At 46.3% G+C, this 26,400-nt stretch overlaps 12 non-coding genes across 12 annotated transcripts; all 12 read right to left on the minus strand.

The window, feature by feature from the left end:
• Positions 1–838: 838 nt before the first annotated feature.
• LOC130346430 (U2 spliceosomal RNA) lies at positions 839–1,029 on the minus strand. Its single transcript, XR_008884651.1, has one exon. It is a non-coding gene; the product is annotated as a U2 spliceosomal RNA (small nuclear RNA).
• Positions 1,030–3,112: 2,083 nt separating this feature from the next.
• LOC130346432 (U2 spliceosomal RNA) lies at positions 3,113–3,303 on the minus strand. The gene has a single exon (XR_008884652.1). It is a non-coding gene; the product is annotated as a U2 spliceosomal RNA (small nuclear RNA).
• A 2,084-nt stretch (positions 3,304–5,387) lies between these two features.
• Positions 5,388–5,578, minus strand: LOC130346433 (U2 spliceosomal RNA). The gene has a single exon (XR_008884653.1). It is a non-coding gene; the product is annotated as a U2 spliceosomal RNA (small nuclear RNA).
• Positions 5,579–7,654: 2,076 nt separating this feature from the next.
• On the minus strand, positions 7,655–7,845 carry LOC130346434 (U2 spliceosomal RNA). The gene has a single exon (XR_008884654.1). It is a non-coding gene; the product is annotated as a U2 spliceosomal RNA (small nuclear RNA).
• A 2,076-nt stretch (positions 7,846–9,921) lies between these two features.
• On the minus strand, positions 9,922–10,112 carry LOC130346436 (U2 spliceosomal RNA). The gene has a single exon (XR_008884656.1). It is a non-coding gene; the product is annotated as a U2 spliceosomal RNA (small nuclear RNA).
• Positions 10,113–12,161: 2,049 nt separating this feature from the next.
• On the minus strand, positions 12,162–12,352 carry LOC130346437 (U2 spliceosomal RNA). Its single transcript, XR_008884657.1, has one exon. It is a non-coding gene; the product is annotated as a U2 spliceosomal RNA (small nuclear RNA).
• Positions 12,353–14,430: 2,078 nt separating this feature from the next.
• Positions 14,431–14,621, minus strand: LOC130346438 (U2 spliceosomal RNA). The gene has a single exon (XR_008884658.1). It is a non-coding gene; the product is annotated as a U2 spliceosomal RNA (small nuclear RNA).
• A 2,085-nt stretch (positions 14,622–16,706) lies between these two features.
• LOC130346439 (U2 spliceosomal RNA) lies at positions 16,707–16,897 on the minus strand. Its single transcript, XR_008884659.1, has one exon. It is a non-coding gene; the product is annotated as a U2 spliceosomal RNA (small nuclear RNA).
• Positions 16,898–18,984: 2,087 nt separating this feature from the next.
• Positions 18,985–19,175, minus strand: LOC130346440 (U2 spliceosomal RNA). Its single transcript, XR_008884660.1, has one exon. It is a non-coding gene; the product is annotated as a U2 spliceosomal RNA (small nuclear RNA).
• Positions 19,176–21,247: 2,072 nt separating this feature from the next.
• On the minus strand, positions 21,248–21,438 carry LOC130346441 (U2 spliceosomal RNA). The gene has a single exon (XR_008884661.1). It is a non-coding gene; the product is annotated as a U2 spliceosomal RNA (small nuclear RNA).
• Positions 21,439–23,524: 2,086 nt separating this feature from the next.
• Positions 23,525–23,715, minus strand: LOC130346443 (U2 spliceosomal RNA). The gene has a single exon (XR_008884662.1). It is a non-coding gene; the product is annotated as a U2 spliceosomal RNA (small nuclear RNA).
• A 2,085-nt stretch (positions 23,716–25,800) lies between these two features.
• Positions 25,801–25,991, minus strand: LOC130346444 (U2 spliceosomal RNA). The gene has a single exon (XR_008884663.1). It is a non-coding gene; the product is annotated as a U2 spliceosomal RNA (small nuclear RNA).
• Positions 25,992–26,400: the final 409 nt, after the last annotated feature.

The raw sequence follows: 26,400 nt of genomic DNA on the forward strand, positions 1-26,400 counted from the left end.
GTGCTGAATACATAAAAAGCGACTGTTCAGCGACAGACAAGTCGCATCGGCTGAAAGTAGGCCAGAATGTCAGTCCATGTTGGAGCAGGTTTAGATACAGTCTAAAGCATAGATCTCAAAGTCTGTGCACAGAATTTAGCAAGGGCCTCGCACCTTCTGATGCATCAGGTAGGTGCACAATAGCATAGCCTAACCCTCTGTACTTTGGTCTATATTGATGCGGGACATAGACAGCCAGCTGATGACCAATCCATTAGTGCAATGGATGGCTGGAAGCATTTGTCTTTGCCTTTGCAATACCACAGAAGCAATGCATGGTCAATGTACAGCAATGACACACCTGTGTGAACAGCCAGGAGACCCCCCCCCCCCATGTTATGTTACATAGTTACATAGTTAGTACGGTCGAAAAAAGACATATGTCCATCAAGTTCAACCAGGGAATTAAGGGGTAGGGGTGTGGCGCGATATTGGGGAAGGGATGAGATTTTATATTTCTTCATAAGCATTAATCTTATTTTGTCAATTAGGAACATTCAGCACCCACCCGCTATCAAGGCAGCTGCCTATCATGTCATGCCCTACCTGCACAGGTGTGCTGGCTACTCAAATGATCCAATTAAGGAGGCCATTTAGTCAGCAGCAGCAGAAGTCCTGTGCCTGGACGCTCCAACAGCGGCCAGACACAAGCAGAAGCAGAAGCAGAAGCAGCAGCAGCACCACCTTTTGTTTTTTGGCTGCAGCAGCAGCAGCAGCAAGGCCCACAGGGCTGGCTAGCTGGCTAGCCAGCAAGCAGGTAGCAATGAAAGTAGGAATCTTTCTTTTTAACCCTGTAAGGGGGTGGTGCACTGTACCCGAAGATACTGCCATATCGGGTCAATGCATAGGGCGACGGAAGCAAGCTTCGAAATCGGCCCCCGTTCTCAAAAATCCATTTAATATATGGTCCCCAGATAGGGGACGTATCAGATATTAAACTGATAAGAACAGATACTACACTTGATCTTAGCCAAAAGGCCGAGAAGCGATAACCGTGAAAGGGGCGGGCCCAACAAGGTCCCCTTCATGGGCACTATCACTGCTTGCTGTCAGGGAGGCTGCCAGACAATTTTCCATGCACACTCTGGGCTGGGGGGCAGTCAACCACCAGTACACACAGCAGAACCTAAACCCATACCATTATTGCTAAGCAGCAAGACAGGGGCCCATTGCACTCCCACGGGGCCTTTTTAAATGTAATCCATAACCCGGATTTGCCAGGAACCCTTCTTACTCCTCCTACTTGCATGTGACACTGGGCTTAGGATCTGCATAGGAAACACACACACAAGCACACACCTACCTTTGTTGCCTGCAGATGCCTCCTTGGCTGTCCCCAAACGGTATCAAACCAACACCCACGGGAAGCTGTAAGCATAGAGGACATGCCTGCACCCCATTGGACTTACCTGTGTGGGTTAAACCCGGGTTATTTGACAACCTATGGCGGTGATGGTTCTGCTCAGGCAGAGCAGTGCTGATGCTCCTCATAAAGCTGTCGCTGCTGTGAAGGTTCTAGGTGACATCACAAATCCCTATGGTTACATACACAACAAAGCTGGGTTGTTGTTGTTTACACTCTGCAAGGCCTGTGGAAGTGAGTGACATCATAGCACTGTAGTTCTGAGGGTTCTAGATGGATGCAACAATCTCCTGTTGCTTCTATGAAGGCCATAATAGACGACATCACCAAACAGCTCCATAGTCACATACACAGCAAAGGAGAGATGTTGTTTACACCTAGTGATGTCAGTGGTATTGAGTGACATCACAGCACAGTGCTAAGGCTCCTGGGCCTGGACACAGCAGCGGCTGCAATATCTCAACGGAGAATACGTTTATATATATGTGTGTGTGTGCGCGTATATATATATATATATATATATATATATATATATATATATTCTCCGCCGAAATCACTTTTAAACCCATTTCCACCTTTTTTTCCCTTCTCTTCCTCTTACTTTTTTTTCACGTTTTTTTACGTTTTTCTCCTTTTCGCCTCTTTTCTGGGCGTATTATTCTTCTTTTTCTTCTTTTTTTTCGTCTAATGCATACCCCATCAGTGCAGCAATGCTTATTCAATACCGCCAGCAGATGGAGACACTGGGGGATAATTTTCTAAGGATTTATACTGATTTTTCCTGTCTGAATTTGTCGCACAGAAAGTTGCAGGCCAAATATGTGTGACATTTCTGCGACTTTAGCTTCTAGAGCATTTTTACAACATTATACATAGGTGCTGAATACATAAAAAGCGACTGTTCAGCGACAGACAAGTCGCATCGGCTGAAAGTAGGCCAGAATGTCAGTCCATGTTGGAGCAGGTTTAGATACAGTCTAAAGCATAGATCTCAAAGTCTGTGCACAGAATTTAGCAAGGGCCTCGCACCTTCTGATGCATCAGGTAGGTGCACAATAGCATAGCCTAACCCTCTGTACTTTGGTCTATATTGATGCGGGACATAGACAGCCAGCTGATGACCAATCCATTAGTGCAATGGATGGCTGGAAGCATTTGTCTTTGCCTTTGCAATACCACAGAAGCAATGCATGGTCAATGTACAGCAATGACACACCTGTGTGAACAGCCAGGAGACCCCCCCCCCCCCCATGTTATGTTACATAGTTACATAGTTAGTACGGTCGAAAAAAGACATATGTCCATCAAGTTCAACCAGGGAATTAAGGGGTAGGGGTGTGGCGCGATATTGGGGAAGGGATGAGATTTTATATTTCTTCATAAGCATTAATCTTATTTTGTCAATTAGGAACATTCAGCACCCACCCGCTATCAAGGCAGCTGCCTATCATGTCATGCCCTACCTGCACAGGTGTGCTGGCTACTCAAATGATCCAATTAAGGAGGCCATTTAGTCAGCAGCAGCAGAAGTCCTGTGCCTGGACGCTCCAACAGCGGCCAGACACAAGCAGAAGCAGAAGCAGCAGCAGCACCACCTTTTGTTTTTTGGCTGCAGCAGCAGCAGCAGCAAGGCCCACAGGGCTGGCTAGCTGGCTAGCCAGCAAGCAGGTAGCAATGAAAGTAGGAATCTTTCTTTTTAACCCTGTAAGGGGGTGGTGCACTGTACCCGAAGATACTGCCATATCGGGTCAATGCATAGGGCGACGGAAGCAAGCTTCGAAATCGGCCCCCGTTCTCAAAAATCCATTTAATATATGGTCCCCAGATAGGGGACGTATCAGATATTAAACTGATAAGAACAGATACTACACTTGATCTTAGCCAAAAGGCCGAGAAGCGATAACCGTGAAAGGGGCGGGCCCAACAAGGTCCCCTTCATGGGCACTATCACTGCTTGCTGTCAGGGAGGCTGCCAGACAATTTTCCATGCACACTCTGGGCTGGGGGGCAGTCAACCACCAGTACACACAGCAGAACCTAAACCCATACCATTATTGCTAAGCAGCAAGACAGGGGCCCATTGCACTCCCACGGGGCCTTTTTAAATGCAATCCATAACCCGGATTTGCCAGGAACCCTTCTTACTCCTCCTACTTGCATGTGACACTGGGCTTAGGATCTGCATAGGAAACACACACACAAGCACACACCTACCTTTGTTGCCTGCAGATGCCTCCTTGGCTGTCCCCAAACGGTATCAAACCAACACCCACGGGAAGCTGTAAGCATAGAGGACATGCCTGCACCCCATTGGACTTACCTGTGTGGGTTAAACCCGGGTTATTTGACAACCTATGGCGGTGATGGTTCTGCTCAGGCAGAGCAGTGCTGATGCTCCTCATAAAGCTGTCGCTGCTGTGAAGGTTCTAGGTGACATCACAAATCCCTATGGTTACATACACAACAAAGCTGGGTTGTTGTTGTTTACACTCTGCAAGGCCTGTGGAAGTGAGTGACATCATAGCACTGTAGTTCTGAGGGTTCTAGATGGATGCAACAATCTCCTGCTGTTGCTTCTATGAAGGCCATAATAGACGACATCACCAAACAGCTCCATAGTCACATACACAGCAAAGGAGAGATGTTGTTTACACCTAGTGATGTCAGTGGTATTGAGTGACATCACAGCACAGTGCTAAGGCTCCTGGGCCTGGACACAGCAGCGGCTGCAATATCTCAACGGAGAATACGTTTATATATATGTGTGTGTGTGCGCGTATATATATATATATATATATATATATATATATATATATATTTCTCCGCCGAAATCACTTTTAAACCCATTTCCACCTTTTTTTCCCTTCTCTTCCTCTTACTTTTTTTTCACGTTTTTTTACGTTTTTCTCCTTTTCGCCTCTTTTCTGGGCGTATTATTCTTCTTTTTCTTCTTTTTTTTCGTCTAATGCATACCCCATCAGTGCAGCAATGCTTATTCAATACCGCCAGCAGATGGAGACACTGGGGGATAATTTTCTAAGGATTTATACTGATTTTTCCTGTCTGAATTTGTCGCACAGAAAGTTGCAGGCCAAATATGTGTGACATTTCTGCGACTTTAGCTTCTAGAGCATTTTTACAACATTATACATAGGTGCTGAATACATAAAAAGCGACTGTTCAGCGACAGACAAGTCGCATCGGCTGAAAGTAGGCCAGAATGTCAGTCCATGTTGGAGCAGGTTTAGATACAGTCTAAAGCATAGATCTCAAAGTCTGTGCACAGAATTTAGCAAGGGCCTCGCACCTTCTGATGCATCAGGTAGGTGCACAATAGCATAGCCTAACCCTCTGTACTTTGGTCTATATTGATGCGGGACATAGACAGCCAGCTGATGACCAATCCATTAGTGCAATGGATGGCTGGAAGCATTTGTCTTTGCCTTTGCAATACCACAGAAGCAATGCATGGTCAATGTACAGCAATGACACACCTGTGTGAACAGCCAGGAGACCCCCCCCCCCATGTTATGTTACATAGTTACATAGTTAGTACGGTCGAAAAAAGACATATGTCCATCAAGTTCAACCAGGGAATTAAGGGGTAGGGGTGTGGCGCGATATTGGGGAAGGGATGAGATTTTATATTTCTTCATAAGCATTAATCTTATTTTGTCAATTAGGAACATTCAGCACCCACCCGCTATCAAGGCAGCTGCCTATCATGTCATGCCCTACCTGCACAGGTGTGCTGGCTACTCAAATGATCCAATTAAGGAGGCCATTTAGTCAGCAGCAGCAGAAGTCCTGTGCCTGGACGCTCCAACAGCGGCCAGACACAAGCAGAAGCAGAAGCAGCAGCAGCACCACCTTTTGTTTTTTGGCTGCAGCAGCAGCAGCAGCAAGGCCCACAGGGCTGGCTAGCTGGCTAGCCAGCAAGCAGGTAGCAATGAAAGTAGGAATCTTTCTTTTTAACCCTGTAAGGGGGTGGTGCACTGTACCCGAAGATACTGCCATATCGGGTCAATGCATAGGGCGACGGAAGCAAGCTTCGAAATCGGCCCCCGTTCTCAAAAATCCATTTAATATATGGTCCCCAGATAGGGGACGTATCAGATATTAAACTGATAAGAACAGATACTACACTTGATCTTAGCCAAAAGGCCGAGAAGCGATAACCGTGAAAGGGGCGGGCCCAACAAGGTCCCCTTCATGGGCACTATCACTGCTTGCTGTCAGGGAGGCTGCCAGACAATTTTCCATGCACACTCTGGGCTGGGGGGCAGTCAACCACCAGTACACACAGCAGAACCTAAACCCATACCATTATTGCTAAGCAGCAAGACAGGGGCCCATTGCACTCCCACGGGGCCTTTTTAAATGCAATCCATAACCCGGATTTGCCAGGAACCCTTCTTACTCCTCCTACTTGCATGTGACACTGGGCTTAGGATCTGCATAGGAAACACACACACAAGCACACACCTACCTTTGTTGCCTGCAGATGCCTCCTTGGCTGTCCCCAAACGGTATCAAACCAACACCCACGGGAAGCTGTAAGCATAGAGGACATGCCTGCACCCCATTGGACTTACCTGTGTGGGTTAAACCCGGGTTATTTGACAACCTATGGCGGTGATGGTTCTGCTCAGGCAGAGCAGTGCTGATGCTCCTCATAAAGCTGTCGCTGCTGTGAAGGTTCTAGGTGACATCACAAATCCCTATGGTTACATACACAACAAAGCTGGGTTGTTGTTGTTTACACTCTGCAAGGCCTGTGGAAGTGAGTGACATCATAGCACTGTAGTTCTGAGGGTTCTAGATGGATGCAACAATCTCCTGTTGCTTCTATGAAGGCCATAATAGACGACATCACCAAACAGCTCCATAGTCACATACACAGCAAAGGAGAGATGTTGTTTACACCTAGTGATGTCAGTGGTATTGAGTGACATCACAGCACAGTGCTAAGGCTCCTGGGCCTGGACACAGCAGCGGCTGCAATATCTCAACGGAGAATACGTTTATATATATGTGTGTGTGTGCGCGTATATATATATATATATATATATATATATATATATATATATATATATTTCTCCGCCGAAATCACTTTTAAACCCATTTCCACCTTTTTTTCCCTTCTCTTCCTCTTACTTTTTTTTCACGTTTTTTTACGTTTTTCTCCTTTTCGCCTCTTTTCTGGGCGTATTATTCTTCTTTTTCTTCTTTTTTTTCGTCTAATGCATACCCCATCAGTGCAGCAATGCTTATTCAATACCGCCAGCAGATGGAGACACTGGGGGATAATTTTCTAAGGATTTATACTGATTTTTCCTGTCTGAATTTGTCGCACAGAAAGTTGCAGGCCAAATATGTGTGACATTTCTGCGACTTTAGCTTCTAGAGCATTTTTACAACATTATACATAGGTGCTGAATACATAAAAAGCGACTGTTCAGCGACAGACAAGTCGCATCGGCTGAAAGTAGGCCAGAATGTCAGTCCATGTTGGAGCAGGTTTAGATACAGTCTAAAGCATAGATCTCAAAGTCTGTGCACAGAATTTAGCAAGGGCCTCGCACCTTCTGATGCATCAGGTAGGTGCACAATAGCATAGCCTAACCCTCTGTACTTTGGTCTATATTGATGCGGGACATAGACAGCCAGCTGATGACCAATCCATTAGTGCAATGGATGGCTGGAAGCATTTGTCTTTGCCTTTGCAATACCACAGAAGCAATGCATGGTCAATGTACAGCAATGACACACCTGTGTGAACAGCCAGGAGACCCCCCCCCCCATGTTATGTTACATAGTTACATAGTTAGTACGGTCGAAAAAAGACATATGTCCATCAAGTTCAACCAGGGAATTAAGGGGTAGGGGTGTGGCGCGATATTGGGGAAGGGATGAGATTTTATATTTCTTCATAAGCATTAATCTTATTTTGTCAATTAGGAACATTCAGCACCCACCCGCTATCAAGGCAGCTGCCTATCATGTCATGCCCTACCTGCACAGGTGTGCTGGCTACTCAAATGATCCAATTAAGGAGGCCATTTAGTCAGCAGCAGCAGAAGTCCTGTGCCTGGACGCTCCAACAGCGGCCAGACACAAGCAGAAGCAGAAGCAGCAGCAGCACCACCTTTTGTTTTTTGGCTGCAGCAGCAGCAGCAGCAAGGCCCACAGGGCTGGCTAGCTGGCTAGCCAGCAAGCAGGTAGCGAATCTTTCTTTTTAACCCTGTAAGGGGGTGGTGCACTGTACCCGAAGATACTGCCATATCGGGTCAATGCATAGGGCGACGGAAGCAAGCTTCGAAATCGGCCCCCGTTCTCAAAAATCCATTTAATATATGGTCCCCAGATAGGGGACGTATCAGATATTAAACTGATAAGAACAGATACTACACTTGATCTTAGCCAAAAGGCCGAGAAGCGATAACCGTGAAAGGGGCGGGCCCAACAAGGTCCCCTTCATGGGCACTATCACTGCTTGCTGTCAGGGAGGCTGCCAGACAATTTTCCATGCACACTCTGGGCTGGGGGGCAGTCAACCACCAGTACACACAGCAGAACCTAAACCCATACCATTATTGCTAAGCAGCAAGACAGGGGCCCATTGCACTCCCACGGGGCCTTTTTAAATGCAATCCATAACCCGGATTTGCCAGGAACCCTTCTTACTCCTCCTACTTGCATGTGACACTGGGCTTAGGATCTGCATAGGAAACACACACACAAGCACACACCTACCTTTGTTGCCTGCAGATGCCTCCTTGGCTGTCCCCAAACGGTATCAAACCAACACCCACGGGAAGCTGTAAGCATAGAGGACATGCCTGCACCCCATTGGACTTACCTGTGTGGGTTAAACCCGGGTTATTTGACAACCTATGGCGGTGATGGTTCTGCTCAGGCAGAGCAGTGCTGATGCTCCTCATAAAGCTGTCGCTGCTGTGAAGGTTCTAGGTGACATCACAAATCCCTATGGTTACATACACAACAAAGCTGGGTTGTTGTTGTTTACACTCTGCAAGGCCTGTGGAAGTGAGTGACATCATAGCACTGTAGTTCTGAGGGTTCTAGATGGATGCAACAATCTCCTGTTGCTTCTATGAAGGCCATAATAGACGACATCACCAAACAGCTCCATAGTCACATACACAGCAAAGGAGAGATGTTGTTTACACCTAGTGATGTCAGTGGTATTGAGTGACATCACAGCACAGTGCTAAGGCTCCTGGGCCTGGACACAGCAGCGGCTGCAATATCTCAACGGAGAATACGTTTATATATATGTGTGTGTGTGCGCGTATATATATATATATATATATATATATATATATTTCTCCGCCGAAATCACTTTTAAACCCATTTCCACCTTTTTTTCCCTTCTCTTCCTCTTACTTTTTTTTCACGTTTTTTTACGTTTTTCTCCTTTTCGCCTCTTTTCTGGGCGTATTATTCTTCTTTTTCTTCTTTTTTTTCGTCTAATGCATACCCCATCAGTGCAGCAATGCTTATTCAATACCGCCAGCAGATGGAGACACTGGGGGATAATTTTCTAAGGATTTATACTGATTTTTCCTGTCTGAATTTGTCGCACAGAAAGTTGCAGGCCAAATATGTGTGACATTTCTGCGACTTTAGCTTCTAGAGCATTTTTACAACATTATACATAGGTGCTGAATACATAAAAAGCGACTGTTCAGCGACAGACAGGTCGCATCGGCTGAAAGTAGGCCAGAATGTCAGTCCATGTTGGAGCAGGTTTAGATACAGTCTAAAGCATAGATCTCAAAGTCTGTGCACAGAATTTAGCAAGGGCCTCGCACCTTCTGATGCATCAGGTAGGTGCACAATAGCATAGCCTAACCCTCTGTACTTTGGTCTATATTGATGCGGGACATAGACAGCCAGCTGATGACCAATCCATTAGTGCAATGGATGGCTGGAAGCATTTGTCTTTGCCTTTGCAATACCACAGAAGCAATGCATGGTCAATGTACAGCAATGACACACCTGTGTGAACAGCCAGGAGACCCCCCCCCCCCCCATGTTATGTTACATAGTTACATAGTTAGTACGGTCGAAAAAAGACATATGTCCATCAAGTTCAACCAGGGAATTAAGGGGTAGGGGTGTGGCGCGATATTGGGGAAGGGATGAGATTTTATATTTCTTCATAAGCATTAATCTTATTTTGTCAATTAGGAACATTCAGCACCCACCCGCTATCAAGGCAGCTGCCTATCATGTCATGCCCTACCTGCACAGGTGTGCTGGCTACTCAAATGATCCAATTAAGGAGGCCATTTAGTCAGCAGCAGCAGAAGTCCTGTGCCTGGACGCTCCAACAGCGGCCAGACACAAGCAGAAGCAGAAGCAGCAGCAGCACCACCTTTTGTTTTTTGGCTGCAGCAGCAGCAGCAGCAAGGCCCACAGGGCTGGCTAGCTGGCTAGCCAGCAAGCAGGTAGCAATGAAAGTAGGAATCTTTCTTTTTAACCCTGTAAGGGGGTGGTGCACTGTACCCGAAGATACTGCCATATCGGGTCAATGCATAGGGCGACGGAAGCAAGCTTCGAAATCGGCCCCCGTTCTCAAAAATCCATTTAATATATGGTCCCCAGATAGGGGACGTATCAGATATTAAACTGATAAGAACAGATACTACACTTGATCTTAGCCAAAAGGCCGAGAAGCGATAACCGTGAAAGGGGCGGGCCCAACAAGGTCCCCTTCATGGGCACTATCACTGCTTGCTGTCAGGGAGGCTGCCAGACAATTTTCCATGCACACTCTGGGCTGGGGGGCAGTCAACCACCAGTACACACAGCAGAACCTAAACCCATACCATTATTGCTAAGCAGCAAGACAGGGGCCCATTGCACTCCCACGGGGCCTTTTTAAATGCAATCCATAACCCGGATTTGCCAGGAACCCTTCTTACTCCTCCTACTTGCATGTGACACTGGGCTTAGGATCTGCATAGGAAACACACACACAAGCACACACCTACCTTTGTTGCCTGCAGATGCCTCCTTGGCTGTCCCCAAACGGTATCAAACCAACACCCACGGGAAGCTGTAAGCATAGAGGACATGCCTGCACCCCATTGGACTTACCTGTGTGGGTTAAACCCGGGTTATTTGACAACCTATGGCGGTGATGGTTCTGCTCAGGCAGAGCAGTGCTGATGCTCCTCATAAAGCTGTCGCTGCTGTGAAGGTTCTAGGTGACATCACAAATCCCTATGGTTACATACACAACAAAGCTGGGTTGTTGTTGTTTACACTCTGCAAGGCCTGTGGAAGTGAGTGACATCATAGCACTGTAGTTCTGAGGGTTCTAGATGGATGCAACAATCTCCTGTTGCTTCTATGAAGGCCATAATAGACGACATCACCAAACAGCTCCATAGTCACATACACAGCAAAGGAGAGATGTTGTTTACACCTAGTGATGTCAGTGGTATTGAGTGACATCACAGCACAGTGCTAAGGCTCCTGGGCCTGGACACAGCAGCGGCTGCAATATCTCAACGGAGAATACGTTTATATATATGTGTGTGTGTGCGCGTATATATATATATATATATATATATATATATATATTTCTCCGCCGAAATCACTTTTAAACCCATTTCCACCTTTTTTTCCCTTCTCTTCCTCTTACTTTTTTTTCACGTTTTTTTACGTTTTTCTCCTTTTCGCCTCTTTTCTGGGCGTATTATTCTTCTTTTTCTTCTTTTTTTTCGTCTAATGCATACCCCATCAGTGCAGCAATGCTTATTCAATACCGCCAGCAGATGGAGACACTGGGGGATAATTTTCTAAGGATTTATACTGATTTTTCCTGTCTGAATTTGTCGCACAGAAAGTTGCAGGCCAAATATGTGTGACATTTCTGCGACTTTAGCTTCTAGAGCATTTTTACAACATTATACATAGGTGCTGAATACATAAAAAGCGACTGTTCAGCGACAGACAAGTCGCATCGGCTGAAAGTAGGCCAGAATGTCAGTCCATGTTGGAGCAGGTTTAGATACAGTCTAAAGCATAGATCTCAAAGTCTGTGCACAGAATTTAGCAAGGGCCTCGCACCTTCTGATGCATCAGGTAGGTGCACAATAGCATAGCCTAACCCTCTGTACTTTGGTCTATATTGATGCGGGACATAGACAGCCAGCTGATGACCAATCCATTAGTGCAATGGATGGCTGGAAGCATTTGTCTTTGCCTTTGCAATACCACAGAAGCAATGCATGGTCAATGTACAGCAATGACACACCTGTGTGAACAGCCAGGAGACCCCCCCCCCCATGTTATGTTACATAGTTACATAGTTAGTACGGTCGAAAAAAGACATATGTCCATCAAGTTCAACCAGGGAATTAAGGGGTAGGGGTGTGGCGCGATATTGGGGAAGGGATGAGATTTTATATTTCTTCATAAGCATTAATCTTATTTTGTCAATTAGGAACATTCAGCACCCACCCGCTATCAAGGCAGCTGCCTATCATGTCATGCCCTACCTGCACAGGTGTGCTGGCTACTCAAATGATCCAATTAAGGAGGCCATTTAGTCAGCAGCAGCAGAAGTCCTGTGCCTGGACGCTCCAACAGCGGCCAGACACAAGCAGAAGCAGAAGCAGCAGCAGCAGCAGCAGCAGCAAGGCCCACAGGGCTGGCTAGCTGGCTAGCCAGCAAGCAGGTAGCAATGAAAGTAGGAATCTTTCTTTTTAACCCTGTAAGGGGGTGGTGCACTGTACCCGAAGATACTGCCATATCGGGTCAATGCATAGGGCGACGGAAGCAAGCTTCGAAATCGGCCCCCGTTCTCAAAAATCCATTTAATATATGGTCCCCAGATAGGGGACGTATCAGATATTAAACTGATAAGAACAGATACTACACTTGATCTTAGCCAAAAGGCCGAGAAGCGATAACCGTGAAAGGGGCGGGCCCAACAAGGTCCCCTTCATGGGCACTATCACTGCTTGCTGTCAGGGAGGCTGCCAGACAATTTTCCATGCACACTCTGGGCTGGGGGGCAGTCAACCACCAGTACACACAGCAGAACCTAAACCCATACCATTATTGCTAAGCAGCAAGACAGGGGCCCATTGCACTCCCACGGGGCCTTTTTAAATGCAATCCATAACCCGGATTTGCCAGGAACCCTTCTTACTCCTCCTACTTGCATGTGACACTGGGCTTAGGATCTGCATAGGAAACACACACACAAGCACACACCTACCTTTGTTGCCTGCAGATGCCTCCTTGGCTGTCCCCAAACGGTATCAAACCAACACCCACGGGAAGCTGTAAGCATAGAGGACATGCCTGCACCCCATTGGACTTACCTGTGTGGGTTAAACCCGGGTTATTTGACAACCTATGGCGGTGATGGTTCTGCTCAGGCAGAGCAGTGCTGATGCTCCTCATAAAGCTGTCGCTGCTGTGAAGGTTCTAGGTGACATCACAAATCCCTATGGTTACATACACAACAAAGCTGGGTTGTTGTTGTTTACACTCTGCAAGGCCTGTGGAAGTGAGTGACATCATAGCACTGTAGTTCTGAGGGTTCTAGATGGATGCAACAATCTCCTGTTGCTTCTATGAAGGCCATAATAGACGACATCACCAAACAGCTCCATAGTCACATACACAGCAAAGGAGAGATGTTGTTTACACCTAGTGATGTCAGTGGTATTGAGTGACATCACAGCACAGTGCTAAGGCTCCTGGGCCTGGACACAGCAGCGGCTGCAATATCTCAACGGAGAATACGTTTATATATATGTGTGTGTGTGCGCGTATATATATATATATATATATATATATATATATATATTTCTCCGCCGAAATCACTTTTAAACCCATTTCCACCTTTTTTTCCCTTCTCTTCCTCTTACTTTTTTTTCACTTTTTTTACGTTTTTCTCCTTTTCGCCTCTTTTCTGGGCGTATTATTCTTCTTTTTCTTCTTTTTTTTCGTCTAATGCATACCCCATCAGTGCAGCAATGCTTATTCAATACCGCCAGCAGATGGAGACACTGGGGGATAATTTTCTAAGGATTTATACTGATTTTTCCTGTCTGAATTTGTCGCACAGAAAGTTGCAGGCCAAATATGTGTGACATTTCTGCGACTTTAGCTTCTAGAGCATTTTTACAACATTATACATAGGTGCTGAATACATAAAAAGCGACTGTTCAGCGACAGACAAGTCGCATCGGCTGAAAGTAGGCCAGAATGTCAGTCCATGTTGGAGCAGGTTTAGATACAGTCTAAAGCATAGATCTCAAAGTCTGTGCACAGAATTTAGCAAGGGCCTCGCACCTTCTGATGCATCAGGTAGGTGCACAATAGCATAGCCTAACCCTCTGTACTTTGGTCTATATTGATGCGGGACATAGACAGCCAGCTGATGACCAATCCATTAGTGCAATGGATGGCTGGAAGCATTTGTCTTTGCCTTTGCAATACCACAGAAGCAATGCATGGTCAATGTACAGCAATGACACACCTGTGTGAACAGCCAGGAGACCCCCCCCCCCCCATGTTATGTTACATAGTTACATAGTTAGTACGGTCGAAAAAAGACATATGTCCATCAAGTTCAACCAGGGAATTAAGGGGTAGGGGTGTGGCGCGATATTGGGGAAGGGATGAGATTTTATATTTCTTCATAAGCATTAATCTTATTTTGTCAATTAGGAACATTCAGCACCCACCCGCTATCAAGGCAGCTGCCTATCATGTCATGCCCTACCTGCACAGGTGTGCTGGCTACTCAAATGATCCAATTAAGGAGGCCATTTAGTCAGCAGCAGCAGAAGTCCTGTGCCTGGACGCTCCAACAGCGGCCAGACACAAGCAGAAGCAGAAGCAGCAGCAGCACCACCTTTTGTTTTTTGGCTGCAGCAGCAGCAGCAGCAAGGCCCACAGGGCTGGCTAGCTGGCTAGCCAGCAAGCAGGTAGCAATGAAAGTAGGAATCTTTCTTTTTAACCCTGTAAGGGGGTGGTGCACTGTACCCGAAGATACTGCCATATCGGGTCAATGCATAGGGCGACGGAAGCAAGCTTCGAAATCGGCCCCCGTTCTCAAAAATCCATTTAATATATGGTCCCCAGATAGGGGACGTATCAGATATTAAACTGATAAGAACAGATACTACACTTGATCTTAGCCAAAAGGCCGAGAAGCGATAACCGTGAAAGGGGCGGGCCCAACAAGGTCCCCTTCATGGGCACTATCACTGCTTGCTGTCAGGGAGGCTGCCAGACAATTTTCCATGCACACTCTGGGCTGGGGGGCAGTCAACCACCAGTACACACAGCAGAACCTAAACCCATACCATTATTGCTAAGCAGCAAGACAGGGGCCCATTGCACTCCCACGGGGCCTTTTTAAATGCAATCCATAACCCGGATTTGCCAGGAACCCTTCTTACTCCTCCTACTTGCATGTGACACTGGGCTTAGGATCTGCATAGGAAACACACACACAAGCACACACCTACCTTTGTTGCCTGCAGATGCCTCCTTGGCTGTCCCCAAACGGTATCAAACCAACACCCACGGGAAGCTGTAAGCATAGAGGACATGCCTGCACCCCATTGGACTTACCTGTGTGGGTTAAACCCGGGTTATTTGACAACCTATGGCGGTGATGGTTCTGCTCAGGCAGAGCAGTGCTGATGCTCCTCATAAAGCTGTCGCTGCTGTGAAGGTTCTAGGTGACATCACAAATCCCTATGGTTACATACACAACAAAGCTGGGTTGTTGTTGTTTACACTCTGCAAGGCCTGTGGAAGTGAGTGACATCATAGCACTGTAGTTCTGAGGGTTCTAGATGGATGCAACAATCTCCTGTTGCTTCTATGAAGGCCATAATAGACGACATCACCAAACAGCTCCATAGTCACATACACAGCAAAGGAGAGATGTTGTTTACACCTAGTGATGTCAGTGGTATTGAGTGACATCACAGCACAGTGCTAAGGCTCCTGGGCCTGGACACAGCAGCGGCTGCAATATCTCAACGGAGAATACGTTTATATATATGTGTGTGTGTGCGCGTATATATATATATATATATATATATATATATATATATATATATATTTCTCCGCCGAAATCACTTTTAAACCCATTTCCACCTTTTTTTCCCTTCTCTTCCTCTTACTTTTTTTTCACGTTTTTTTACGTTTTTCTCCTTTTCGCCTCTTTTCTGGGCGTATTATTCTTCTTTTTCTTCTTTTTTTTCGTCTAATGCATACCCCATCAGTGCAGCAATGCTTATTCAATACCGCCAGCAGATGGAGACACTGGGGGATAATTTTCTAAGGATTTATACTGATTTTTCCTGTCTGAATTTGTCGCACAGAAAGTTGCAGGCCAAATATGTGTGACATTTCTGCGACTTTAGCTTCTAGAGCATTTTTACAACATTATACATAGGTGCTGAATACATAAAAAGCGACTGTTCAGCGACAGACAAGTCGCATCGGCTGAAAGTAGGCCAGAATGTCAGTCCATGTTGGAGCAGGTTTAGATACAGTCTAAAGCATAGATCTCAAAGTCTGTGCACAGAATTTAGCAAGGGCCTCGCACCTTCTGATGCATCAGGTAGGTGCACAATAGCATAGCCTAACCCTCTGTACTTTGGTCTATATTGATGCGGGACATAGACAGCCAGCTGATGACCAATCCATTAGTGCAATGGATGGCTGGAAGCATTTGTCTTTGCCTTTGCAATACCACAGAAGCAATGCATGGTCAATGTACAGCAATGACACACCTGTGTGAACAGCCAGGAGACCCCCCCCCCCATGTTATGTTACATAGTTACATAGTTAGTACGGTCGAAAAAAGACATATGTCCATCAAGTTCAACCAGGGAATTAAGGGGTAGGGGTGTGGCGCGATATTGGGGAAGGGATGAGATTTTATATTTCTTCATAAGCATTAATCTTATTTTGTCAATTAGGAACATTCAGCACCCACCCGCTATCAAGGCAGCTGCCTATCATGTCATGCCCTACCTGCACAGGTGTGCTGGCTACTCAAATGATCCAATTAAGGAGGCCATTTAGTCAGCAGCAGCAGAAGTCCTGTGCCTGGACGCTCCAACAGCGGCCAGACACAAGCAGAAGCAGAAGCAGCAGCAGCACCACCTTTTGTTTTTTGGCTGCAGCAGCAGCAGCAGCAAGGCCCACAGGGCTGGCTAGCTGGCTAGCCAGCAAGCAGGTAGCAATGAAAGTAGGAATCTTTCTTTTTAACCCTGTAAGGGGGTGGTGCACTGTACCCGAAGATACTGCCATATCGGGTCAATGCATAGGGCGACGGAAGCAAGCTTCGAAATCGGCCCCCGTTCTCAAAAATCCATTTAATATATGGTCCCCAGATAGGGGACGTATCAGATATTAAACTGATAAGAACAGATACTACACTTGATCTTAGCCAAAAGGCCGAGAAGCGATAACCGTGAAAGGGGCGGGCCCAACAAGGTCCCCTTCATGGGCACTATCACTGCTTGCTGTCAGGGAGGCTGCCAGACAATTTTCCATGCACACTCTGGGCTGGGGGGCAGTCAACCACCAGTACACACAGCAGAACCTAAACCCATACCATTATTGCTAAGCAGCAAGACAGGGGCCCATTGCACTCCCACGGGGCCTTTTTAAATGCAATCCATAACCCGGATTTGCCAGGAACCCTTCTTACTCCTCCTACTTGCATGTGACACTGGGCTTAGGATCTGCATAGGAAACACACACACAAGCACACACCTACCTTTGTTGCCTGCAGATGCCTCCTTGGCTGTCCCCAAACGGTATCAAACCAACACCCACGGGAAGCTGTAAGCATAGAGGACATGCCTGCACCCCATTGGACTTACCTGTGTGGGTTAAACCCGGGTTATTTGACAACCTATGGCGGTGATGGTTCTGCTCAGGCAGAGCAGTGCTGATGCTCCTCATAAAGCTGTCGCTGCTGTGAAGGTTCTAGGTGACATCACAAATCCCTATGGTTACATACACAACAAAGCTGGGTTGTTGTTGTTTACACTCTGCAAGGCCTGTGGAAGTGAGTGACATCATAGCACTGTAGTTCTGAGGGTTCTAGATGGATGCAACAATCTCCTGTTGCTTCTATGAAGGCCATAATAGACGACATCACCAAACAGCTCCATAGTCACATACACAGCAAAGGAGAGATGTTGTTTACACCTAGTGATGTCAGTGGTATTGAGTGACATCACAGCACAGTGCTAAGGCTCCTGGGCCTGGACACAGCAGCGGCTGCAATATCTCAACGGAGAATACGTTTATATATATGTGTGTGTGTGCGCGTATATATATATATATATATATATATATATATATATATATATATATATTTCTCCGCCGAAATCACTTTTAAACCCATTTCCACCTTTTTTTCCCTTCTCTTCCTCTTACTTTTTTTTCACGTTTTTTTACGTTTTTCTCCTTTTCGCCTCTTTTCTGGGCGTATTATTCTTCTTTTTCTTCTTTTTTTTCGTCTAATGCATACCCCATCAGTGCAGCAATGCTTATTCAATACCGCCAGCAGATGGAGACACTGGGGGATAATTTTCTAAGGATTTATACTGATTTTTCCTGTCTGAATTTGTCGCACAGAAAGTTGCAGGCCAAATATGTGTGACATTTCTGCGACTTTAGCTTCTAGAGCATTTTTACAACATTATACATAGGTGCTGAATACATAAAAAGCGACTGTTCAGCGACAGACAAGTCGCATCGGCTGAAAGTAGGCCAGAATGTCAGTCCATGTTGGAGCAGGTTTAGATACAGTCTAAAGCATAGATCTCAAAGTCTGTGCACAGAATTTAGCAAGGGCCTCGCACCTTCTGATGCATCAGGTAGGTGCACAATAGCATAGCCTAACCCTCTGTACTTTGGTCTATATTGATGCGGGACATAGACAGCCAGCTGATGACCAATCCATTAGTGCAATGGATGGCTGGAAGCATTTGTCTTTGCCTTTGCAATACCACAGAAGCAATGCATGGTCAATGTACAGCAATGACACACCTGTGTGAACAGCCAGGAGACCCCCCCCCCCATGTTATGTTACATAGTTACATAGTTAGTACGGTCGAAAAAAGACATATGTCCATCAAGTTCAACCAGGGAATTAAGGGGTAGGGGTGTGGCGCGATATTGGGGAAGGGATGAGATTTTATATTTCTTCATAAGCATTAATCTTATTTTGTCAATTAGGAACATTCAGCACCCACCCGCTATCAAGGCAGCTGCCTATCATGTCATGCCCTACCTGCACAGGTGTGCTGGCTACTCAAATGATCCAATTAAGGAGGCCATTTAGTCAGCAGCAGCAGAAGTCCTGTGCCTGGACGCTCCAACAGCGGCCAGACACAAGCAGAAGCAGAAGCAGCAGCAGCACCACCTTTTGTTTTTTGGCTGCAGCAGCAGCAGCAGCAAGGCCCACAGGGCTGGCTAGCTGGCTAGCCAGCAAGCAGGTAGCAATGAAAGTAGGAATCTTTCTTTTTAACCCTGTAAGGGGGTGGTGCACTGTACCCGAAGATACTGCCATATCGGGTCAATGCATAGGGCGACGGAAGCAAGCTTCGAAATCGGCCCCCGTTCTCAAAAATCCATTTAATATATGGTCCCCAGATAGGGGACGTATCAGATATTAAACTGATAAGAACAGATACTACACTTGATCTTAGCCAAAAGGCCGAGAAGCGATAACCGTGAAAGGGGCGGGCCCAACAAGGTCCCCTTCATGGGCACTATCACTGCTTGCTGTCAGGGAGGCTGCCAGACAATTTTCCATGCACACTCTGGGCTGGGGGGCAGTCAACCACCAGTACACACAGCAGAACCTAAACCCATACCATTATTGCTAAGCAGCAAGACAGGGGCCCATTGCACTCCCACGGGGCCTTTTTAAATGCAATCCATAACCCGGATTTGCCAGGAACCCTTCTTACTCCTCCTACTTGCATGTGACACTGGGCTTAGGATCTGCATAGGAAACACACACACAAGCACACACCTACCTTTGTTGCCTGCAGATGCCTCCTTGGCTGTCCCCAAACGGTATCAAACCAACACCCACGGGAAGCTGTAAGCATAGAGGACATGCCTGCACCCCATTGGACTTACCTGTGTGGGTTAAACCCGGGTTATTTGACAACCTATGGCGGTGATGGTTCTGCTCAGGCAGAGCAGTGCTGATGCTCCTCATAAAGCTGTCGCTGCTGTGAAGGTTCTAGGTGACATCACAAATCCCTATGGTTACATACACAACAAAGCTGGGTTGTTGTTGTTTACACTCTGCAAGGCCTGTGGAAGTGAGTGACATCATAGCACTGTAGTTCTGAGGGTTCTAGATGGATGCAACAATCTCCTGTTGCTTCTATGAAGGCCATAATAGACGACATCACCAAACAGCTCCATAGTCACATACACAGCAAAGGAGAGATGTTGTTTACACCTAGTGATGTCAGTGGTATTGAGTGACATCACAGCACAGTGCTAAGGCTCCTGGGCCTGGACACAGCAGCGGCTGCAATATCTCAACGGAGAATACGTTTATATATATGTGTGTGTGTGCGCGTATATATATATATATATATATATATATATATATTTCTCCGCCGAAATCACTTTTAAACCCATTTCCACCTTTTTTTCCCTTCTCTTCCTCTTACTTTTTTTTCACGTTTTTTTACGTTTTTCTCCTTTTCGCCTCTTTTCTGGGCGTATTATTTTTCTTTTTCTTCTTTTTTTTCGTCTAATGCATACCCCATCAGTGCAGCAATGCTTATTCAATACCGCCAGCAGATGGAGACACTGGGGGATAATTTTCTAAGGATTTATACTGATTTTTCCTGTCTGAATTTGTCGCACAGAAAGTTGCAGGCCAAATATGTGTGACATTTCTGCGACTTTAGCTTCTAGAGCATTTTTACAACATTATACATAGGTGCTGAATACATAAAAAGCGACTGTTCAGCGACAGACAAGTCGCATCGGCTGAAAGTAGGCCAGAATGTCAGTCCATGTTGGAGCAGGTTTAGATACAGTCTAAAGCATAGATCTCAAAGTCTGTGCACAGAATTTAGCAAGGGCCTCGCACCTTCTGATGCATCAGGTAGGTGCACAATAGCATAGCCTAACCCTCTGTACTTTGGTCTATATTGATGCGGGACATAGACAGCCAGCTGATGACCAATCCATTAGTGCAATGGATGGCTGGAAGCATTTGTCTTTGCCTTTGCAATACCACAGAAGCAATGCATGGTCAATGTACAGCAATGACACACCTGTGTGAACAGCCAGGAGACCCCCCCCCCATGTTATGTTACATAGTTACATAGTTAGTACGGTCGAAAAAAGACATATGTCCATCAAGTTCAACCAGGGAATTAAGGGGTAGGGGTGTGGCGCGATATTGGGGAAGGGATGAGATTTTATATTTCTTCATAAGCATTAATCTTATTTTGTCAATTAGGAACATTCAGCACCCACCCGCTATCAAGGCAGCTGCCTATCATGTCATGCCCTACCTGCACAGGTGTGCTGGCTACTCAAATGATCCAATTAAGGAGGCCATTTAGTCAGCAGCAGCAGAAGTCCTGTGCCTGGACGCTCCAACAGCGGCCAGACACAAGCAGAAGCAGAAGCAGCAGCAGCACCACCTTTTGTTTTTTGGCTGCAGCAGCAGCAGCAGCAAGGCCCACAGGGCTGGCTAGCTGGCTAGCCAGCAAGCAGGTAGCAATGAAAGTAGGAATCTTTCTTTTTAACCCTGTAAGGGGGTGGTGCACTGTACCCGAAGATACTGCCATATCGGGTCAATGCATAGGGCGACGGAAGCAAGCTTCGAAATCGGCCCCCGTTCTCAAAAATCCATTTAATATATGGTCCCCAGATAGGGGACGTATCAGATATTAAACTGATAAGAACAGATACTACACTTGATCTTAGCCAAAAGGCCGAGAAGCGATAACCGTGAAAGGGGCGGGCCCAACAAGGTCCCCTTCATGGGCACTATCACTGCTTGCTGTCAGGGAGGCTGCCAGACAATTTTCCATGCACACTCTGGGCTGGGGGGCAGTCAACCACCAGTACACACAGCAGAACCTAAACCCATACCATTATTGCTAAGCAGCAAGACAGGGGCCCATTGCACTCCCACGGGGCCTTTTTAAATGCAATCCATAACCCGGATTTGCCAGGAACCCTTCTTACTCCTCCTACTTGCATGTGACACTGGGCTTAGGATCTGCATAGGAAACACACACACAAGCACACACCTACCTTTGTTGCCTGCAGATGCCTCCTTGGCTGTCCCCAAACGGTATCAAACCAACACCCACGGGAAGCTGTAAGCATAGAGGACATGCCTGCACCCCATTGGACTTACCTGTGTGGGTTAAACCCGGGTTATTTGACAACCTATGGCGGTGATGGTTCTGCTCAGGCAGAGCAGTGCTGATGCTCCTCATAAAGCTGTCGCTGCTGTGAAGGTTCTAAGTGACATCACAAATCCCTATGGTTACATACACAACAAAGCTGGGTTGTTGTTGTTTACACTCTGCAAGGCCTGTGGAAGTGAGTGACATCATAGCACTGTAGTTCTGAGGGTTCTAGATGGATGCAACAATCTCCTGTTGCTTCTATGAAGGCCATAATAGACGACATCACCAAACAGCTCCATAGTCACATACACAGCAAAGGAGAGATGTTGTTTACACCTAGTGATGTCAGTGGTATTGAGTGACATCACAGCACAGTGCTAAGGCTCCTGGGCCTGGACACAGCAGCGGCTGCAATATCTCAACGGAGAATACGTTTATATATATGTGTGTGTGTGCGCGTATATATATATATATATATATATATATATATATATATATATATATTTCTCCGCCGAAATCACTTTTAAACCCATTTCCACCTTTTTTTCCCTTCTCTTCCTCTTACTTTTTTTTCACGTTTTTTTACGTTTTTCTCCTTTTCGCCTCTTTTCTGGGCGTATTATTCTTCTTTTTCTTCTTTTTTTTCGTCTAATGCATACCCCATCAGTGCAGCAATGCTTATTCAATACCGCCAGCAGATGGAGACACTGGGGGATAATTTTCTAAGGATTTATACTGATTTTTCCTGTCTGAATTTGTCGCACAGAAAGTTGCAGGCCAAATATGTGTGACATTTCTGCGACTTTAGCTTCTAGAGCATTTTTACAACATTATACATAGGTGCTGAATACATAAAAAGCGACTGTTCAGCGACAGACAAGTCGCATCGGCTGAAAGTAGGCCAGAATGTCAGTCCATGTTGGAGCAGGTTTAGATACAGTCTAAAGCATAGATCTCAAAGTCTGTGCACAGAATTTAGCAAGGGCCTCGCACCTTCTGATGCATCAGGTAGGTGCACAATAGCATAGCCTAACCCTCTGTACTTTGGTCTATATTGATGCGGGACATAGACAGCCAGCTGATGACCAATCCATTAGTGCAATGGATGGCTGGAAGCATTTGTCTTTGCCTTTGCAATACCACAGAAGCAATGCATGGTCAATGTACAGCAATGACACACCTGTGTGAACAGCCAGGAGACCCCCCCCCCCCATGTTATGTTACATAGTTACATAGTTAGTACGGTCGAAAAAAGACATATGTCCATCAAGTTCAACCAGGGAATTAAGGGGTAGGGGTGTGGCGCGATATTGGGGAAGGGATGAGATTTTATATTTCTTCATAAGCATTAATCTTATTTTGTCAATTAGGAACATTCAGCACCCACCCGCTATCAAGGCAGCTGCCTATCATGTCATGCCCTACCTGCACAGGTGTGCTGGCTACTCAAATGATCCAATTAAGGAGGCCATTTAGTCAGCAGCAGCAGAAGTCCTGTGCCTGGACGCTCCAACAGCGGCCAGACACAAGCAGAAGCAGAAGCAGCAGCAGCACCACCTTTTGTTTTTTGGCTGCAGCAGCAGCAGCAGCAAGGCCCACAGGGCTGGCTAGCTGGCTAGCCAGCAAGCAGGTAGCAATGAAAGTAGGAATCTTTCTTTTTAACCCTGTAAGGGGGTGGTGCACTGTACCCGAAGATACTGCCATATCGGGTCAATGCATAGGGCGACGGAAGCAAGCTTCGAAATCGGCCCCCGTTCTCAAAAATCCATTTAATATATGGTCCCCAGATAGGGGACGTATCAGATATTAAACTGATAAGAACAGATACTACACTTGATCTTAGCCAAAAGGCCGAGAAGCGATAACCGTGAAAGGGGCGGGCCCAACAAGGTCCCCTTCATGGGCACTATCACTGCTTGCTGTCAGGGAGGCTGCCAGACAATTTTCCATGCACACTCTGGGCTGGGGGGCAGTCAACCACCAGTACACACAGCAGAACCTAAACCCATACCATTATTGCTAAGCAGCAAGACAGGGGCCCATTGCACTCCCACGGGGCCTTTTTAAATGCAATCCATAACCCGGATTTGCCAGGAACCCTTCTTACTCCTCCTACTTGCATGTGACACTGGGCTTAGGATCTGCATAGGAAACACACACACAAGCACACACCTACCTTTGTTGCCTGCAGATGCCTCCTTGGCTGTCCCCAAACGGTATCAAACCAACACCCACGGGAAGCTGTAAGCATAGAGGACATGCCTGCACCCCATTGGACTTACCTGTGTGGGTTAAACCCGGGTTATTTGACAACCTATGGCGGTGATGGTTCTGCTCAGGCAGAGCAGTGCTGATGCTCCTCATAAAGCTGTCGCTGCTGTGAAGGTTCTAGGTGACATCACAAATCCCTATGGTTACATACACAACAAAGCTGGGTTGTTGTTGTTTACACTCTGCAAGGCCTGTGGAAGTGAGTGACATCATAGCACTGTAGTTCTGAGGGTTCTAGATGGATGCAACAATCTCCTGTTGCTTCTATGAAGGCCATAATAGACGACATCACCAAACAGCTCCATAGTCACATACACAGCAAAGGAGAGATGTTGTTTACACCTAGTGATGTCAGTGGTATTGAGTGACATCACAGCACAGTGCTAAGGCTCCTGGGCCTGGACACAGCAGCGGCTGCAATATCTCAACGGAGAATACGTTTATATATATGTGTGTGTGTGCGCGTATATATATATATATATATATATATATATATATATATATATATATTTCTCCGCCGAAATCACTTTTAAACCCATTTCCACCTTTTTTTCCCTTCTCTTCCTCTTACTTTTTTTTCACGTTTTTTTACGTTTTTCTCCTTTTCGCCTCTTTTCTGGGCGTATTATTCTTCTTTTTCTTCTTTTTTTTCGTCTAATGCATACCCCATCAGTGCAGCAATGCTTATTCAATACCGCCAGCAGATGGAGACACTGGGGGATAATTTTCTAAGGATTTATACTGATTTTTCCTGTCTGAATTTGTCGCACAGAAAGTTGCAGGCCAAATATGTGTGACATTTCTGCGACTTTAGCTTCTAGAGCATTTTTACAACATTATACATAGGTGCTGAATACATAAAAAGCGACTGTTCAGCGACAGACAAGTCGCATCGGCTGAAAGTAGGCCAGAATGTCAGTCCATGTTGGAGCAGGTTTAGATACAGTCTAAAGCATAGATCTCAAAGTCTGTGCACAGAATTTAGCAAGGGCCTCGCACCTTCTGATGCATCAGGTAGGTGCACAATAGCATAGCCTAACCCTCTGTACTTTGGTCTATATTGATGCGGGACATAGACAGCCAGCTGATGACCAATCCATTAGTGCAATGGATGGCTGGAAGCATTTGTCTTTGCCTTTGCAATACCACAGAAGCAATGCATGGTCAATGTACAGCAATGACACACCTGTGTGAACAGCCAGGAGACCCCCCCCCCCATGTTATGTTACATAGTTACATAGTTAGTACGGTCGAAAAAAGACATATGTCCATCAAGTTCAACCAGGGAATTAAGGGGTAGGGGTGTGGCGCGATATTGGGGAAGGGATGAGATTTTATATTTCTTCATAAGCATTAATCTTATTTTGTCAATTAGGAACATTCAGCACCCACCCGCTATCAAGGCAGCTGCCTATCATGTCATGCCCTACCTGCACAGGTGTGCTGGCTACTCAAATGATCCAATTAAGGAGGCCATTTAGTCAGCAGCAGCAGAAGTCCTGTGCCTGGACGCTCCAACAGCGGCCAGACACAAGCAGAAGCAGAAGCAGCAGCAGCACCACCTTTTGTTTTTTGGCTGCAGCAGCAGCAGCAGCAAGGCCCACAGGGCTGGCTAGCTGGCTAGCCAGCAAGCAGGTAGCAATGAAAGTAGGAATCTTTCTTTTTAACCCTGTAAGGGGGTGGTGCACTGTACCCGAAGATACTGCCATATCGGGTCAATGCATAGGGCGACGGAAGCAAGCTTCGAAATCGGCCCCCGTTCTCAAAAATCCATTTAATATATGGTCCCCAGATAGGGGACGTATCAGATATTAAACTGATAAGAACAGATACTACACTTGATCTTAGCCAAAAGGCCGAGAAGCGATAACCGTGAAAGGGGCGGGCCCAACAAGGTCCCCTTCATGGGCACTATCACTGCTTGCTGTCAGGGAGGCTGCCAGACAATTTTCCATGCACACTCTGGGCTGGGGGGCAGTCAACCACCAGTACACACAGCAGAACCTAAACCCATACCATTATTGCTAAGCAGCAAGACAGGGGCCCATTGCACTCCCACGGGGCCTTTTTAAATGCAATCCATAACCCGGATTTGCCAGGAACCCTTCTTACTCCTCCTACTTGCATGTGACACTGGGCTTAGGATCTGCATAGGAAACACACACACAAGCACACACCTACCTTTGTTGCCTGCAGATGCCTCCTTGGCTGTCCCCAAACGGTATCAAACCAACACCCACGGGAAGCTGTAAGCATAGAGGACATGCCTGCACCCCA

The sequence above is a fragment of the Hyla sarda genome, unplaced genomic scaffold, assembly GCF_029499605.1.
Source record: "Hyla sarda isolate aHylSar1 unplaced genomic scaffold, aHylSar1.hap1 scaffold_786, whole genome shotgun sequence".
In the NCBI taxonomy this organism is placed as follows: Eukaryota; Metazoa; Chordata; class Amphibia; order Anura; family Hylidae; genus Hyla; species Hyla sarda.